The sequence below is a fragment of the Thalassophryne amazonica genome, chromosome 18, assembly GCF_902500255.1.
Source record: "Thalassophryne amazonica chromosome 18, fThaAma1.1, whole genome shotgun sequence".
Taxonomy (NCBI): domain Eukaryota; kingdom Metazoa; phylum Chordata; class Actinopteri; order Batrachoidiformes; family Batrachoididae; genus Thalassophryne; species Thalassophryne amazonica.
Genome location: NC_047120.1, coordinates 23,074,175 through 23,092,333, shown reverse-complemented (window position 1 = coordinate 23,092,333; position 18,159 = coordinate 23,074,175). Strand labels below are relative to the sequence as shown.

The 18,159-nt window shown below is 40.9% G+C and overlaps 1 protein-coding gene across 2 annotated transcripts in view; it reads right to left on the bottom strand.

Moving 5' to 3' along the window:
- Positions 1 to 18,159, bottom strand: part of adkb (adenosine kinase b) — a 436,023-nt gene that overhangs the window by 54,719 nt on the left and 363,145 nt on the right. The gene's annotated exons all lie outside the window — the stretch shown is intronic.

The window sequence follows — 18,159 nt, the reverse complement described above, 5'->3', positions numbered from 1 at the left end:
ATTTGGCATTTCTCAGGGTAGAAAAGAAAGTGCCATTTAACTAACCAATCAAGAATGGCATCAATATTATGCTGGAAGTGGGCACAATCCATCAATATCATTCTTCATTGTCATAAATGTTGGCGTCATCATCTGCATGAATCATTATGTTGCAGTTGACAAAATCATTAACAAAGATTACAAACAATAGTACTAGGGGAGCTACAACCACTACCTTTACACCCCCCAGGACTAAACCAAACCAACTTTTTTAGATTCCTTAGATGACCCCAAAACACAATCAGGATGTTCCCAAAAACAAAAACTGGCCTCAAGCCAAGATGGCCACCAAAATAGTTTTTTTTTTTCCCCACTAAAATACCTTTAAACAACATAGAAACCACTTCCTACTATGTATTTTAATGATAAGGGTCTATTGGTGGCCATTTTGGATGCCATTTTGAATCATAAACCCATGAATGAATTTAGTTTAGGCACAAATGAGTTTGCTGTGACCTGCAATGGTCTTCCCATTGAATCTCTGATATTTAAGTTGTTTATATGTTGTTTAAAGGTGTTGTAGTGAAAAACCCCATTTTGGCAGCCATCCTGGACACCATCTTGGCTAACTGGCTTGAGGCCAGTTTTTATTTTTGGGAACATCCTGATTGTGTTTTGGGGTCATCTAAGGAACCTAAAAAAGTTGAATTAGGTAGTGGTCGTAGCTCCCCTAGTATAGCAGACCCAGTATGCAACCCTGATGAACGCCACTTCTGACTTCAGCACAACTAGGAAAAGCAAAATTTACATATAGCTGTTGCTTCCCTCCCATGAGGAAACATTAGCCTCGTTTCCACCAAGTGGTCTGGATTGGTACTGCATAACACAAAACCCAATTTTGTGCGTTTCCACATTCAGATTTAGGGACTGACACCAAAATAACGGACCCCTTCTGTTCAACTTTTTGGCGCCCTTCACTTGGGGTACCAAAATAATGTAACAGTAACAAAAAGGAGGCGCTAAACCCACTGCTATCCATTGGCTCATCACCCTGTGACAGTTTATGTGCTACACAGAATCCTGTCGAAACTATACACAGCATTTTAAATATCTGCGCGACGAAGAATGTCAGTGAAAAGAAGTCAAACTTGGCCAACGAGGAGATATAGACTTTCCTGGTGATCACTGCAGAGGAACAATGACAGGACGTCATGCTGCCTATCTCGATGACGTGCATGCTGATGCCTATCATGCTCCACCTACCCAACAAAGCATCCTGTTAGCAGGGGAAATGCAAGCCAAGCCATCCTTAACCGTTCTGAACCGTACAGACCCGGACCGCTCAGTGGAAACGAGGCTTTTCTAAAGACTTGAAAGTTCTAAACACTTCAAAATGCTCCGTATTACATAACATAACTTTCTACAGAAACCGCCAATGAGGCAAGGAAACAGATGGCTTGTGGAAGTCACAGCTGACAACGTCCACACGTCTCCATCAAGCGATTCCAGCAGACTGAATCACATCATATTCTCTGATACAATTTTGAATCACTTGACATTTAAGTGAGGACGTATAACAGACCTCCTTTATTGTCCTGAGTGCGTTTACCATAACCACTCGGTGCTCTTTAAGCAAACACGGCCCAGCGGAGTTCATATTTCCCCTTCCTTCTATCATCTCGACCAACGTTTGTTCTCTGCTGCTCCGAAGGTTCACATAACCTCATTGATGCAAGTGATTAAATTTGACTGACACGTTAACTCAGGTTTCAGGCCAATAATTCCACAGCTGTCTGCAACAAAGAGCTCGTTGGCAAAAAAACAAAACAAAAAAAAAAACAAAACTGTCATGGAAACGGCAATAAAAAGAAACCTCTGCCAAAATACTGTGTCTCTGTTATTACTGGCTGGTGGAACGTCTGAAAACATCACTCAGGCTCAACTCGTTTTCACATTTTTACCATAATGAGACTGGCAACGTTATTTTGCAATTTTTAAACCCATTCTGTAGCTTTCCTGCTTTCTCTCCAAAACATTCCTATTTCTAGAATTTTGGTGTGACAAATTATGTGAGGGATCAGATTGCTGGTGGAAACGTGGGAGTGCGGCTCGCCTGGGCTTTGACAGGTAACCTACAAAAGAACGAAAACCTGCAAGACTCCCAAGAATTCAAATCTCTCCTTCCACTAAGCTGTAATTGTGTGCTTTTGTTAAGGCGCTCATCATAATTCCCTCATTACAACTCTTGAATGGTGGTGATTAAACTTAAGAATTTCTTTCAACAAGGCTGTCTTTGAAATGAATATCAATTAAGTCCTTTATTATTGGCCATTCTTTTTAACAATACCACTTCGCACCACAACACCAAGTGACAATATGCTCTTGTGTGGAATAAGAAGCTGCCGTATATGCAAATAAGGCGGCTTAATTGAAACTGAGCATATGGAACATTGTTTTGACTCAGTTCATTCCATGCTTCACTTGGTTGTCTTCCAGTAGACATGCTGTCCTTTTGACAGACAGCAGGCGCATCAAAATACTCATTAAAATGGGTTCTGAACATCATCTACAAGTAAAACAATTCAAACATTTTAAATGCAGCACCTACCAAAAGACACTGAATTTAGCTATTTTTGATGAAGGCTAGAAGCACTCCACGGAGTCCAAGTGTGCACAAACTTCCCTGAGAATTCTCCTTCTGGAACGCACTCCGTTGCATTCAAGCCAAACTAAAAGCCTCACAGAGGAAAATTACGTGACCGCTTCCTTGGCAAACACAACAGGTTTGGGAGCAAGATGACATTCAATCTGTTTCCCCTATCATAAACAGGCATCTCTGCTCACAATTGAATTCAAGGAAGAAAAAAAAATACATATGCCTGTAATTACTGTAACCGCAGGCGAAAAGATCATCGCCAACCAATATCCTTCTGGGGAGAACATGAAAGAACACACTTGAGCAGGAGATGCCAAGGAAAAGACTGAAGGTCTTTCTCTGTTAATTAATTTGGTCTACAGTGGAAAATGAACCATAAAAAATACCTCTTTTTAAGCAGACAGTTAAGATTTATTGTGGAAGACCTTGTGCATTATTTTGCTTTATGATGACAATCCTTTCTGGAGTCCAGGCATATTTTTAAAACTAACTTATATTCCGATAAATTATGTATTCACAACTAATAATACTTATGTAGGACTTTCCCAGGAATCAAAGAATAAAAGAATAAATACCAATAATACAAGTACATGACAATAATGCACAAAGCCCCCACACTGAAGAGCTGATAATACAGAAACAAAAGTCCAACTCATATATGTTTTTCCTCTTCAAGAGACATAGACCACACGGTAAAGAGAAACTAAAAGTGGCACCAGTAGAACACATACGAGGTCTGTTAGAAAAGTATCCGACCTTTTTATTTTTTTCAAAAACCATATGGATTTGAATCACATGTGATTGCATCAGCCAAGCTTGAACCTTCGTGCGCATGCGTGAGTTTTTTCACGCCTGTCGGTTGCGTCATTCGCCTGTGAGCAGGCTTTGTGTGAGCACTGGTCCACCCCTCTCGTCGTTTTTTTATTGTGAATAAATGTCTGAACGATTTGGAGCTTTGCTGCATCAATTTTTTTCCAGAAACTGTGCGAGACATCCAGGTGGACACCATTCGGAAAATTAATATGGCTTTCAGGGACGATTTTATGGGGATTACACAGATTAAGGAGTGCTCCAGACGGCTTAAAGACCGCCCACAACTGCTGAGTGCGCGCTGCGCTCCGAGCGCCGATCGACAGGCTCAAACCCCGCTGAAACAACCAGATCATTTCCAACGTGAAGGCTTTGTTGATCCAGGACGTCGTCTGACTTTCACAAAAAGGCGGAAGGCGTGGATATCAGCACTTTTTCTGCACATTCCACTGTTAGAGGAGTTTTTTTCATGGAAAGAAAAGCGGAGGGACGCGCCACGGAGCCGTTCATTACACGGCACAAAGCCACCTCCATGTTGGTCTCACAGGACGGCTTTCAGGTGGATTTCAGACGGCTGTCGGTTGCTTTTCAGTCGTGTGATTATCCGAGAAATTGAGCATGAGATGGACATGCCCCAACATGTCCTGTGAGGCTTCATCATGGCGTTGCTTTGCGCCATGCGGCTCCACCGCGACGCGCGGAATTCCGCTCCTCTTTCCATGACAAAAACTCCTGTAACAGTGGAATGTGCCGTTCATTTCTAAACTGGACGCTGTCTTGATCCGGTATGTCGTCTGACTAGCACAGGAATTGTGAAAAGACGTGGACATCAGCACTTTTTCGGCACATTGAGACAGACGTGCGGAGGAGTTTCGCGCGTCGCGGTGGAGCCGCACGGCGCAAAGCAACGCCGTGATGAAGCCTCACAGGACATGTTGGGGCATGTCCAGCTCATGCTGAATTTCTCAGTAATCAATAGGACATGATTAGGACAGGTTTCACCTACTCAGTGTTACCTTTTGAGAACTTGATGAAGAGTCTGAAAAATACTCCATGCTATCCTCCACTGGCTGTTAGGCCAGAAGGGAGGTATAGAAATCCACTCTGTCAGCGTATGGATCATCCACACTTTCTTGTGCCCACAATAACTTTAATAAACTGGACTAGATTTTCACCACGTTTGAGCTAGATGTCACAAACGACTGTATCTCAGATGGGTTTGAATTTGAGCATGATTGGGTTTCAGCAAGACCCTCTAAGTTCAGATCAGGAATCATGTGGTGGTGCTGTACACTACTATGTCCACCAAACTACACAATCACCTTAGGTCCTTGATGGCAACCACCAAGACAGACAGCTGGGCCACCTTAAAAAAATAACTATTTATGTGCCACAGCCAGCTGAAACATGGGTGCCCCCTTTGTCTTTTTTAGTTGCTTTGTTCCTCAACACTGTAGCCAAAATGTTGTAGTTGATGTCTCTCACAATGTAAGTGATATTCCTTACCCAAGCTTCGCTAAGTAACTGTTCACTGGACACAAATCCATCCCAGCCTTATCTAAGGATCCTATGCAGACTGTGACAAACACATCCACTCCAATCCATTTCTAACGGCTGAGACTAGTAAGTCAAAGAACTCCTGGTCTTGTTTTTGGACATCACAAACCCAGACACTCCAGTTCTTCACTCAATCAGGATATCCACCATGGTTCATAAAGTCAAGGTCAGTAAACATTTCACCAACAACGGCCCTTAAACCACTGGTTTCTACAATCTGACCCAAAAAACAGTCTACGCAGGTGTACTCAGCCAATCAACAGCTAAGATACACCTGAATGAGCTAATCAGCTTTTGGCAGAGTACGAAGAGAATGTATGTAGGTTAGGTCTCTGAGGGCTAAGGCTGAGAATCACTACCCTAACTGCCCAAAATAGCTTTAAATTTTGAATTAGAGTGGCCAATGTTCTATTCATCAACAGCCCTATGTGGTAACATGGTGTTATAAAAGTTAATGCTCTGTCATTTATATTTACCATTATAATTTGTCTTAATAATTGATTGTGACTAACAGATTGCCATTTTATTACTGCGGTTCAAGTTTGCTGTGATAGCATTTAACACTCAGTACATGATGAAAGGAGAAGCAGAAACGGTCTATGAGACTGATTGTCTTTTGCTATGTGATGAGAAGAGACATTTCATCACTGTATGATGAACGATCAATCGGGAATGGACTTAGAGACTGACTGTCTTATACTATCAAATGATTTCACTGAATGGACTTTGGAACACCTTGGTACTGTATATAAGTGGCATGAAAACTGAATGTACTCGTATTTTGTCTTCAGACCTACACTCTGTAAGACAGCTACCTTTAAAGCTTTAAATAAAAGATCTTAGAAACTGAAACCTGTTTCCTCTGGTGCCTCATTTGTTGTCTGTGTCAGAGTTTTGAGGTAATTTTCCTAACACATGGTTAGGTTAGCAACACAGCTGGTCATTTTTATCTACAAATATTTTATCTACCACAGTAGTCAATCCAAAACTAAGCCAACTGAATGCCATGACACAAATTACCAACAGGGGATGCATATTGCACAACCGTGCCTTTGTGTAGTGACCAAAAAAAAAAAAAAAAAAAAAAAAAAAAAAAAACTCCAAATCTCTAATCATCACCAAAATTGAACACATTCTGTCTGTTAATAATAATGATTTCTGCACTATTTTAGTGGAACTAGTATGATCCTACCAACAACCTGATATTTCCCCTGTAGCAATACTTTAGAGAAAATAAAAAAAAACAGCCAAAATAAAAGCACATGGCAGCTCACGGTGCTCACATCATTCTGCAGCACACTGTGATGCCATTTTTTATTTACCAGAAGAGGCAGCAACTCCATCACCTGCAAAGCTGTGCCTAAGAGTGATTTAACAGAGTGCACAGGCCAAAACAGACCCTGGATTACAAATGTTTGGGAATCCCCCATCACCAGGTCATGTTCACTTATTTGTTGGTGCTCAAACTAATAGAACTATTTTATTTTACAAAATTATACACAGAGTCACACCTCTTAACTTTCATTGAGTGTTCAGGATTGACTGTGACTGGTCGCTTCCTTGTGCCAACATAAAAAGAGCATGACTGATCCCTGCAACAGACTGGTGTCCTGTCTCAGGTGTACCCCCGACTCTCACCCTACAACTGTTGGGACAGGCTCCAGCCCACATGACCCAGTATTGGAGTCAGTGGGTATAGAAAGTAAATGAATGAATGATAGCACCCACTGGATTGACCAACACACTCTACAATGGGAAAGTCCAAGAAGTGAAGATCTAAGAAAAAGAATTGTAGATTTACACAAGTCCGGAATATTTCTTGGAGCCATGTGAAGAAAACGTCTGATTCCAAGATTATCAGTTCAAAAAAAAAAAAAAAATGCATAAAAGTTTTTGAGAGGTGTAGCTACCTTAATATGTCCTGGAAGAATACCCAAACTATTACACTCCACTGAGAGAAACTTGGTTAAGATGACTGGAAACAATCTATGAACTACCAAGGCATAGAACTGCTGTGAAATGGAAGCTGCTAGAACGCCAGCGTCACTCAATTTTCAATTTCAATTTATTTTCATTTATATAGCACCAAATCACAACAAGGTTGCTTCAAGGTGCTTCACACAAGTAAGATCTAACCTTACCAACCCCCAGAGCAACAGTGGTAAGGAAAAACTCCCTCTGAAGAAGAAACCTCAAGCAGACCAGACTAAAAGGGGTGGCCCTCTGCTTGGGCCATGCTACAGTCACAAATTACAAAACAATTCACAAAACTAACATACAGGAAATGTTGCCAGTGCACAGGACGGTTTCTGGAACAGATACCACACCCATCTCTGGATGGAGCCACACCTCAAACACAGAGAAAAAAAAAAAAAAAAAAAAAAAGCAAAATCAAGCATCAGAAAGACAACAAATACAGTCACTCAACTACAATCATCATCATCTAAATAATAATCATCATCTAAATACAATCATCATGGACTGTGAAGATGTGGCACAAGCTTTATGGTTCACATTGTTGCCTCCCAGTGAGAAGGTCCCAGGTTCGAATCTGACCGGATCCTTCCTGTGTGGAGTTTGCATGTCCTCCCTGTATTTGCACTGGCTGTCTGTGGCTGCCTCTGGCTTCTTCTCACTTCCAAAGACATGCAGGTTAGGTGAACTGGAGACTTTAAATTAACCATGACTGAGTTTGTTTGCCTATGTGTTTTGGATCTGCAATGGACTGACGGGCCGCCCAGGGTGGACCTCACCTCTCGCTCAATGATTGCTGGGATAGCCTCCGGCTTCCCCGTGACCCTGAACTGGAATAAGCAAAGTTAGAAAATGGGTGGATTGAGAAGATGCCATTCAAAAAAAGAGTTCCCTACTCCAAAACAGAAGATTTCTGCTGATTATGTGTACACAGACAAACGTGTCAGGAAAGTTTTTGGTCAGATGAAATGATTTTGTTATTTGGCCACAATGACCAGTTGTAAGTTTCAGAGAGAAAAGGTGAGGCATTAAACCCCAAGAACATTCTACCAGCTGTTAAGCACGATGGAGGTACCATCATGCTCTGGGGGCTGTTTTAGAACTGCTGCTTTGGACAAAGTGGATGAAATAATGAAGGAAGAAGATAAGTTCACAATTTTTCAGCAAATCCTCAAACCACCAGCTATACATTTGGAACTTGGTCACAATTGAGTGTCCTAATGGGACAATGACCACAAACACATATCATGGTTGTGGGACAGATAAAAACAGGCTAACATCATGCTTTTGGAATGGCCAATCTAAACTCATGACTTCACCTATCACAAAAATATTTAGGCTGTGCAAAAACTTGGGTCAATATGAGGAAATTGAACTTTAACAATTCCGCCAATAAGCATGGCCAAATACAAAACCAGAATTCTGCAAGAAACTTGATGGCTACAGTGAACCTTGTTAAGGGACATTCAACCAAATATAAAAGGTGTGATATATGTATATTTTACAGTGTTTCAGGAAGCCCAAAGTAAAACCTGTGCACGAGTTTTTATATTAATGTTGTACAATCACTGTTCCCTCAAAAAAGAACAGTTCAAAGAAACCACTGAAAGCCCAATACTGACCGTACCAGCTTTATTGTGGTGGCAGCATCATGCTGAGACTGTTTTGCTACCAGTGGAACTGGTGCTATGTATAAAATACATGAAGATGGATGACCATCTCAGAATTCTTCAGCAAAACCTCAAACCATCAGTGAGACTAGTTAAACTTTGACACAACTGGGACTTCCAGCAGGATAGTGACCGCAAACACACATCAAAGCTGGTTGCTGAACGGATAAATCAGGCTAACTTTAGGCTTTTGGAGTGGCATTCCAAAACATCAGCCCTGTTGAAGATATTTGGGCAGTACTTAAAAAATTGGGCACCGCAGTCTCGTTTGAGGGCGGGCGTTAAAGTTGAAAAATATAACATGTGACACAATTTTTCTACATCCGCGGACAGGCCTTGTCTGTCCCCAGCAGAAACACGGCAATTTGAGTTTTTGTGCAAATTACACACAAAAAAGTGAAAATGCAAAGAAAAAGTGATGATGCGTTGGAAAGAGGACATGTGTTGCGTTTTTTTTTTTTCTTTTTTTTATGACCAAGAGCTCAAATGTGTCGAGGCGGTTTTGCAGGCGAGAGAATGCAGCTAATCTGGTTAGCTGCATAAGCTAACACTTACCAACATGACGTCTCCCATCTGCCTGGTCTTTCCTTCTCCACTGGGAACCGAATAAAAACTGCACTTTTCGCGACTGTTTCGGTGATTGCAGCCGAAAACAAAACAGTACACCATTTTTCTGTTAGAAGTGACGCTGTTTGTGGGATAGACCCTAATCCCCAGGTGGGGTATGGGAGAGTCAACACAAACCATTCAGAGGATGGGGGTTTCAGAGGAAACCATTTTAAACCGGCACGCCCACTAGGTGGCAGCGAGTATGTCTTTAAATTGAAACTCCCACACACTGCTTGGGAATTGGTCTCTGCCGTGTTTGTGCAGGTTTCCTTGGATATGGTCAAATCCCGAGTTATTATGCAGGGGTTCAAATGAGACTGCGCTGCCCTATTGCTCCATGCTAGGAAACCAAGAAATTGAATTGAATTCTACCAAGTCAACCAAGAAGAGTCCTCAAATATCCAACCAAAGTTTTGCCACAAACTTGTTGATGGCTACAAGCATCTGGTCAAGATGAAAACCGGTAAGAGATTTTCAACCAAATATTATGTGCACTTCATGTGTAGTTTTGGCCGTGTGTTGACTTGTGTACCAAACGTATTGGGGGAATCTGTTAAAAATGTATATTGTACAATCAATCTGCCCTTGAAAAAGAACAGTTCACTGAAAACCCCAATAATGTCATGAATGCAAGCATGCTGGGTGTATGTAAACGTCTGCCCACAACTGTTACGCAGAAAAAGACAGCAGCTGAGGCTGGACGGCTTTGGTGAAATTCAATCAACACCGATTTTATCCCGTCCTCATCAGCGATTAGAGCAACAACCCCACTGAATGATCATTTATCAGATCTGTTCGGGTTCGGCCAACGAGCATCATAATTACGGCTTTAATGGCGTACAAGCCGAAGCCCAGTGTAGTTCAGCAGTGTCAGTGTCCGCTAAATAAAGGGCCGTGTCCCTCTGGTCTCGGCTCTTAAAAGGCACGTTTGAAATGGCGGCGTGATAAAAGCCTGCTGCAGGTTTCAAATGAAGGATGGGAAGGGGAGGGGGGGTGCACAATAACAAATTGACATCTCTTTTTGGAGAATTATACTACGGGGGAAGACATTCCCCCATCCTTAATCACTACGAAACGGTTTGATGCAACGTGCAGGGGCTAGCAAGTGATCAAATCCTGACAGGAGGACAAATTGCAAACAAAATGAGAGATCAACTTTATTAGCGCGCCGCCTCTGGGAAATGAAAATCTTTAATTCTCTTTTTACATTGACATTTATTTGGCTGGCATGAAGAGCAACGTTTCTGCTGCACCTACGAGCGGAGCAGTGCTGCGGCGGTGCCAGCACGCTCAATGACATTTATCATGTTTGCCTTTGTAGATGACATCTGAAACACATTGTCTTTCATCCCGCCTGCATTCATCATGTATTTTATATAAAGTTCACAGAGGCGCGAGGCTCCGTCTTCATGCAGGAGCAATGAGAGGAGCAGACGGGATTTATCCATCACCTCCCGCACAAACTACACATTCCTCTTCTTTTTAAGGGTCGGGCTGCTGCAAAGAAACCATTTTTGAATTCTCATGAAAGGGAAACTACTTCCAATTTTTCCACTGCCACAATGTCAATCAAAGATGAATTGTTTTGTTTAAACAAATTCCAAAGTTGGTCAGAAGTGGACTCTGACCGTCGTACAGTTTTGGTTTATGCTTCCAAACACATTGCAAAGGGAAAGTTTTGAAACTTTGTACTTCACATGTGAAGAGTTTGGCCTGATGTCTGAGCACAGTTCACCGGTTTGAACATCACATTGACTTATTGAGATGAGACTTTACATATATATCTAATATTGTGTTTAATATAAAAATTTATATATATATATATATATATATATATATATATATATATATATATATATATTTCTTCATGCCCTGAAGCAAAGGAAATCAATTTGAAGATGTCAGCCTGGGATCTTGTACTGGGCTTTCTTCCTGCCGTTTCATAAAACTACAGAATACAGGACACAACACAATGTAAATGTACAACTAGGTTTCTTGGTTATTGAAATATACAAAAAAGGTGTTTTTCAAACCATGTTTTCCTTGACCTTTGGCTAACTTTTCCAAAATCAAATCACCTCTAGATTTCTATCCAAGTCATATTCCCACCAGTTTTGATCCGTCTAGGCTTCTTGGTTGTCGAGATACACAAAAAAAATTGGTTTTTTGGATGATGCTTTACAACCCCAATTCCAATGAAGTTATGACGTTGTGTGAAATGTCAATACAAACTGAATACAATGATTTGCTAATCCTCTTCAACCTATATTCAATTGAATACACCAAAAAGTGAAGATATTTAATGTTCAAACTGATAAACATTATTGTTTTTGTGCAAATATTTGCTCATTTTGAAATAAGTAGATGCCTGCAACACGTTTCAAAAAAGCTGGGACAGTGGTATGTTACATCACCTTTCCTTCTAACAACACTCAATAAGCATTTGGGAACTGAAGACACTAACTGTGAGTGTCATGATTGAGTATAAAAGGAGCATCCCCAAAAGTCTCAGCTGCTCACAAGCAAAGATGGGGCAAGGATCACCACTTTGTGAACAACTGCATGAAAAAATAGTCCAACAATTTAAGAACAATGTTTCTCAACGTTCAATTGCAAGGAATTTAGGGATTCCATAATCTACAGTCCATAATATTATTAGAAGATTCAGAGAACCTGGAGAACTTTCTACACCAGGATCACCAACCCTGTTCCTGGAGGGCACCTGCCCTGCATGTTTTCTAACTCTCCCTGATTCACTCCCAGGCAATTAACTCTATCAGGTGTGCTCAGCCAATCAACAGCTGGAGGACAGGGTTGGTGACTTGGTGGTGCTTTGTGACTTCATCAGTCAATCACAAATACTGACCATTATGAGCTTTTGTTCAAATCTGTATCTCAGGGGTCACCAACCCTATTCCTGGACAGCCCCTGCCCTGTATGTTTTCCACATCAACCTACTCAAGACACACCTGTTTGTTTGTTTTTGTTTGTTTGTTTTAAAGTGGTGTCTTCCAGCTGTTGATTGGCTGAGCACACCTGATAGAGTTAATTGCCTAGGAGTGGAACAGAGAGAGTTAGAAAACATGCAGGACAGGTGGCCTCCAGAAACAAGGTTGGTGACCTCTGTTCTACATGTAAGCGGCAAGGCCAAAAACCAACACTGAATGCCCGTGACCTTCGATTCCTCAGGCAGCACTGCATTAAAAACCGACATCACTGTGTAAAGGATCTTACTACGTGGGCTCAGGAACACTTCAGAAAACCATTGTCAGTTAACACAGTTCGTCGCTACATCTACAAGTGCAAGTTAAAACTCTACCATGCAAAGTGAAAGCCATACATCAACAACATCCAGAAATACCGCCGCCTTCTCTGGGCCCGAGCTCATTTGAAATGGACAGACGCAAAGTGGACAAGTGTGCTGTGGTCTGATGAGTCCACATTTCAAACAGTTTTTAGAAATCATGGACGTTGTGTCCTTCGGACAAAAGAGGAAAAAGATCATCCAGATTGTTACTAGCGCAAAGTTCAAAAGCCAGCATCTGTTTGAACATTAAGTATCTTGTCTTTGTGGTGTATTCAACTGAATATAGGTTGAAGAGGATTTGCAAATCATTGTATTCTGTTTTTAATTACATTTTACACAACGTCCCAACTTCATTGAAATTGGGGTTGTACTTGACCTTTGACCAAATTAGTTCAAAAATCTAACCTCCTCCAGGTATCTATCCAAATAATACTCCCATCAAGTTTCAAAGACATCCGCCAGGCCATTTTTGAGTTATCTTGTCCACAGACACACAAACATGCCAGTGAAAGCAATACCCTGCTCCTGTTGTGTCACCACCATGCAGGGTAAAACAAATGAATCACTGAACCAAAAACTGGAAGGGAAGCCATTCGAGTCAGGACTAAGTCCAGCCAGATCAGGACAGACAGCTATGAGTTGGTTAGTGTGACACCACAATATAAAAGAGTGGTTGTTATGATCCCAAAATCCCTCATCCTTGGTGAGTTGGCTTAAAGGAGTGGGTGGATGTTCCGGCCACAGACGTTTCATCCTATAGTATTTCAGCCCCAGACCTATTTGGCCTAATACATACCGTATTTTCCAGTGTACAAGTCGCACCTCTTAAAAAATGGCACTTGAATAGGAAAAGCTCACATATATTTACGTATATATACAGGATATATATTGCACCTAGCTTTTTCAGTATTCTCAACTCTTTCATTTTGGATTTCTGTGCCTTATTGTTGTATACCTTTAATTATTGGCATTTATTCTTTTATTATTAGAGTTTATTTTATTTAGTGCTTTGATTCCTGGGAAACTGCTATATAAATAGTCATTATTATAATTATTAATGACAAAGGTGAATTTTTGGTATATACTGCACTGGAGTACAAGTCACAGAACCTCCCAAAACTCATTAAAAAAAAAACACACACACACACACACACACACAAAAAACTTACATCCCGGAAAATATGATACTGCTAAATATTACTGTAATATTAGGATTTGAATACAGTAGAAACTGAAGTATTTAGGGGTGTAACAATTAACTGATATGAGTTGAAAATCGTTTTTATTTAGTAAGAGATACGACTGCAACCTGTCGACTGCTTGATTTCAACATTAGAAATTGGCTAAGTGTGTTTCTTTCCTACTTCCACATCTTTAAACTCTCGTAAAGTTCAAAAATTTACAAATAAATCACACGTCTGTTTGTGGCTGTCAGTATCATGAACAAAAGTACCCGTTGGAACGTTACGCTCAGTTCACAGTTTGTTGATACAAACATACAAGAACAAGAAAGTCAGCTAAGCTATTTATGCTATGCTAATAACAGCTGACTTCTTCTTTTGGGCTTCTTCTACGTTGCACTTTCTGTTACTCTACACAGTGCTGCCCCCTAATGGGCAACAAAAGACAGGCAGAGGCAGCAACCAACGAGCTGCACATACAGTGGGGTAAAAACGTATTTAGTCAGTCCCTGATTGTGCAAGTTCTCCTACTTAGAAAGATGAGAGGTCTGTAATTTTCAACATAGGTACACTTCAACTGTGAGAGACAAGATGAGAAAAAAAAAAATCCAGGAAATCACATTGTAGGATTTTTAAAGAATTTATTTGTAAATTATGGTGAAAGATAACTATTTGGTCAGTAACAAAAGTTCAACTCAGTACTTTGTAACACAATCTTTGTTGGCAATGACAGAGGTCAAACGTTTCCTGTAAGTCTTCACCAGGTTTGCACACACTGTAGCTGATATTTTGGCCCATTCCTCCATGCAGATCTCCTCTAGAGCAATGTTGTTTTAGGGCTGTCGCTGGGTAACACGGACTTTCAACTCCCTCAACAAATTTTCTATGGGGTTAAGGTCTGGAGACTGGCTTGGCCACTCCAGGACCTTGAAATGTTTTTTTTACGGAGCCACTCCTTTGTTGCCCGAGCGGTGTTCTTGAGATCATTGTCATGCTGGATGATCCAGCCATGTTTCATCTTCAATGCTCACTCTGATGGAAGATTTTGGCTTAAAATCTCACAATACATAGCCCCGTTCATTCTTTCCTTAACACAGATCAGTTGTCCTGTCCCCTTTGCAGAAAAATGGCCCCAATGCATGATGTTTCCACCCCCATGCTTCACAGTAGATATGGTGATCTTGGAATGCAACTCAGCATTCTGTTTCCTCCAAACACATTGAGTTGAGTTTTTACCAAAATGTTCTATTTTGGTTTCATCTGACCACATGATATTCTCCCAATCCTCTTCTGGATAATCCATATGGTCTCTGGCAAACTTCAGAGGGGCCTGGACACGTATTGGCTTAAGCAGGGGGACACGCCTGGCACTGCAGGATTTGAGTCCCTCTCAGTATAGTGTGTAGTCTTTGTTACTTTGGTCCCAGCTCTCTGCAGGTCATTCATTTTTCTTTACCATTCTCATGATCATTTTGACCCCACGGGATGACATCTTGCATGGAGCCCCAGATCAAGGGAGATTATCAATGGTCTTGTATAGGGATGGGTATCGAAAACCAGTTCCTTTCGGGTATCGTGAAGAAATTATTCGATCCACAGACACCAATAACCTTTTTGCTTAACAATTCCCTTATCGGTGCTTCAGAGTAGCTGTTGTTTTTGTGGGTATTTGTCAGGAAAATGATCATTTCTCTACACTGATTACAGACCCTGCAGCGGGTCTGTAATAAACTTTTCTGCAGCGTGGCTTTGCTTTGAACCTTGAACCAATCGAAGCAGTGAGTCGCAGATTGAAGCAGTATCAATCTATTGCTTCGTTGATTCATTGTTTTATTTCGCTTTATCTTTATTTTCCAGCACTAAAACCCTAAAGAGTTTATGTCTGAGTAATATTTACCTTTTTTATGTTAAACCGACCTGTTATGGTCTTCTGAAACAGTTAATAGATGTATTTTATAACTTAAAAACGGGACCGATGCTAACACGTTAGCATGTCTATGGCATTTTCAATGTTAAAGTTAGCATTAAGCTTTTGCAGCTGTCAGCACGTTTGTGTGCATTTGTTTTCTGTATAATAATTAATGGCTCAGGGTTTGTTGTCATAAAAGTCAAGTGTATTACAAATTGTAATTTTTTTAAGTTATTTTTGTTTATATATTAATAATAATAGCAACAACAATGCTACAATACAATTTTAGAGAAAGAGACAAAAAGAACCTGATCAAAACAACAGAAAATATATAACCAACTAAGAATGAACATAAATATAGAAATAAATGTTTCCTGTGAACACCTAGTGACTCTTACACCTCCACTTCATCCCTGTGCTATTTAAGTTTAATGACAATTTGTTTCAGTCAAACCATATTTTCAATTTGTTAATTTCTTCAGTCATTTCCTCCAGACCTATCTGCCAAGCTAGACAACTGCTGCATCCTAGTAAGGGCAGAATACTACTGGAATGAATTTGAATAAGTTGGGTTTTTCCCCTCACCAAAATGGATGCTGCACTCACTGCAGTTTATTGTCTAGAATAGTCCCAGATTGCATTTCAGAGCTTCTAGAATTCAAACATTTTTGTGCAGGTGGTGTTGGGGGGGGGGGGGGGGGGGGGGGGTAATTTGGGGTTTCAGCTTTTTTTGTTTTTCACCACTTTCATCCCTGAATATGTCAATCGTGAGTCACTTTTGTGAGGATTAAAGTCACTAACTGGGACTCCTGTCTTGTTGCGAGAAAGAAACGAGAATTGTCCTCTGTTCTGTTCACACAGCTCCAAACGCTGTGCGGCTCTCTGCTGAGTCAAGTTAGAACAATAGAGTCCAGCTGGAATTAATAACTTTGAAGCAAAACACCGTTTAAATCAATTGACACCTCTTTCCAAATGTTGTAATACAAACAAATTGCAATCAATCAAAAAGTTTTTTCCTCCCAAAATGAGATGTCTTGCACTGACGTGCAGCAGCCGGCTGAGCTCAGCTCAGAGGTATGGAGAGACATTCATGCCAAAATGTCTGAAAGGAAATGCTTTTGACAAAAACTGCATATTTTGTATATTTATGTCCAGAGATCAAGGATACAGTGACCAATTTCATATTTATTTACTTTAAGACTCAATAAAATACATAGAAAACCTGTAAAGCCTACTTTTAGTACAAAATTCACAAGAGGTATCAATAAGGGAATCGATAAGGAATCGGATCGATAAGCAGAATCGATAATGGCATTGATATCGATAAAGGCATCGATATCGATAAAATCATGAATACCCATCCCTAGTCTTGTATGTCTTCCATTTTCTTAAAATTGTTCAACAGTTGATTTATTCACACCAACCTGCTTGACTATTGTAGATTCACTCTTCCCAGCCTGGTGCACATCTACAATGTTCTTCCTGGTGTCCTTCGACAGCTCTTTGGTCTTGGCCATGGTTGAGTTTGGAGTCTTACTGTTTGAGGCTGTGGATAGGTGTCTTTTATACAGATAACAAGTTCCAACAGGTGCCATTAATACAGGTAACAGATGGAGGACAGAAGAGCTTCTTAAAGAAGTTACAGGTCTGTGAGAGCCAGAAATCTTGCATGTTTGTGGGTGACCAAATACTTATTTTCCACCATAATTTACAAATAAATTCTTTAAAAATCCTACAATGTCATTTTCTGGATTTTTTCTGGATTTTTGTCTCTCATAGTTGAAATGTACCTATGATGAAAATTGCAGACCTCTCTCATCTTTCCAAGTAGGAGAACTTGCACAATCAGGGGCTGACTAAATACTTTTTTACCCCACTGTACTCAGAAAAACCGAAAGAGATCCATGGGTTTGATGGTCGCCAATTAACTCATGTAATTTTAATTTATGGTGGAAGTTGAACATCTGTATCGTCTTGCACCATGCTGAATGGCATCAACGTTCCCGAGTTGTATCCTAGTCCCTGTATCTAATCACATGCCATTTTTACACGAGAGAGATTCACAGCTCGAACACATAATTTAAAGCTAAAATTAGATCTCCTGACGGTGTGTGGACGTCGTCCACTTTGAACGTAGGACTGCTGATGCATGTGGAGGCCGTGTCCTGTCGCGCTAACAGTCCTACTGCAGCTGTGCTTCTGTGCCGTCCCCAGTGATGAGTGATACGTCGCATTCTTTACCTGAGGCTATCCTTTCCTCCGCACGAGTGTTAACGGCAAGGGCGCCGAGCGGCGAGAGACCTCGTGTCTCCAAACAAAGGCGAGCGCTCCCAGCAGTAATCTGAAACCATCAACTCCAAACCCGCAACTTCTGCACAGTTATGATAACACTGCGTTTTCACGTTCCTCTAACTAATATGCTGCCTATCAAAGGAAAGTGGACTGATTTGAGGAGCACATTGTCAACTGCTCTCCAAGGTCATGCTGCCATCATTTTGCAGCCGTCG